Source organism: Lathyrus oleraceus, chromosome 2 (assembly GCF_024323335.1).
Source record: "Lathyrus oleraceus cultivar Zhongwan6 chromosome 2, CAAS_Psat_ZW6_1.0, whole genome shotgun sequence".
Taxonomy (NCBI): Eukaryota; Viridiplantae; Streptophyta; class Magnoliopsida; order Fabales; family Fabaceae; genus Lathyrus; species Lathyrus oleraceus.
The window spans coordinates 154,997,758-154,999,729 of record NC_066580.1 but is presented as its reverse complement, the minus strand read 5'-3'; positions in this window follow the sequence as shown (position 1 = coordinate 154,999,729).

Here is a 1,972-nt window from a genome sequence, read left to right as displayed (position 1 = left end):
TTGTTGGGAGTCGGATATAAGTCCATGTATTGGCATTCTGTTTCCTGTTTGTTTGTTGTTGTTAGGAGTCGGATATAAGTCCATGTATTGGCATTTTGTTTCCTTTTGTTGGGTTTTTGTTTGGAGTCGGATATAAGCCCATGTATTGGCATTCTGTTTCCTGTTGAGTGTTTCTTTGACGTCTCAGCGTCTCTTTTTGGTGTTTTGTTTCGGCGTGCGTTAGCCGAGCTACGAGTGCTCTGATTCTTCTCTGGATAGAGAAGATACGTAGGCATAGGATGCGATATCCTAGCGAGCATGTTCCCTTTCCCCGAACTATGTTGACTCTGATGTTTGTTTCTGACAAACTACGTAGGCCCAGGATGCGACATCCTGCCGAGTCCCTTCCTCCATTTTCCTTCACCTGTTTTATTATTCTAGTTTGTGCAGATTTCTTTGAGCAGTTTATTAGCAACCTTATTCTATTCTTTACCTATTCTTTTGAGCATGGATCCCGTCGAGTACGTCGGACGTGAGGGGTGCTAATACCTTCCCCTTGCATAACCGACTCCTGTACCTTGCAATCTCTGGTCGTAAGACCGTTCCTTTCCCTTTCTTAGGTTAGTCATGCGCTTCCTTTCCGTCATAGGATGAATAGCGTCGGTGGCGGCTTTGTAAACTGTTTTTTTCCGCCGGTTGTTTTTCGCGTTGCGACGGCTGGCGACTCTGCTGGGGACCTGAAGTTGACCTCTGGCTGGTCCATCTTCCCTAAGCGAGTCAATCCTAGCGCTCCTTAGAGTAGTTTTGGTTGCTTTTACTGCTTTATTTATTGGCATTTGTGATTATTATACTGTGATTGTATATACTTGCATATATGTCTGCATGCATCATATTATCATTGTGCTGGATTTTGGACAGGTGTGGTTCCTATGATTTGGGGTGGGTGTTCTGAGTGGGGCTAAAACCCAGGCCCGAGTATACACCTAGGATTAGCGTGGTCTCGCGTTCCTCACATGTTGGTTGGGCATGTTGTTGTGACGTGACATACCACAAGCCGGACGAGGTTCTTTTGAGAGAACTCTTCCATTGTGGAGTTTCCACTATGGTTGGGTTACCTCTTCTGAGCTGTTGACTTCGGTGACCGTTCTTTCCCGGATCTTTGGTTTAGATGATCTTATGAGAGATACACGGCACACCCGAAAGGGCAAACCCGTTGAGTATCTTGTCCGATTGTCGAGACCATTATCCGCCTTAGGATGACCTTATTAGAATTCACCTGTGAGGGGAGGGGTTTGATTCTTACAGATACAGGTTCTGTTGGTGACTCTTTGATGGTGACTAATGGTTCAGTTCTTGATCTGGGTCCTATTTATGAGTTGGATTTATGGGTTTATTTCTGACACGCCGGAGTTCTGTTCGTGGTATTTATCAGTGGGTTCTGTTTATTTCGGATCCCCGGGTTGAATTTGGGGTCGCTTGTCCAGATGGTCAGTGATTTACCTAAGATGATGGTGATATATCCTTCGGTTCCGTTTATTTCAGAATTCCCGAGTTGAATTTGTGGTTACTCGGTCCTTCAGATGGTTGTGATCAATTCAGAGATCGGAATCCAATACAGTTGATGTTCAGATGACTTGGAGGATGGCACTATGCATTGCATTCATGCATTAGCATCATTCCCATTTCGCATTTATCCGCATCTAACTCATGTTTATCCATATGCAGGGTACATTCTTGATTGAGATCCTGGTTGGGAGGCATCCTTGTTCCAGATATGAGGACCGGCTTGAAAGATGATGTCGTCTACAGTTTTTTTGATCCAGAGATCAACATGCTAAAAGATATGATAGCATTGATTACACCTGACCATGTGGGGATGTTCCGGGAGGCTTATGGTGGTATTTTGAAGATGGTTTTCAGGCTCACAGATGGGGATAGGAGTGCCATCCATACTCTTATCCAGTTTTATGATCCTGGTTTGAGATGTTTCGTC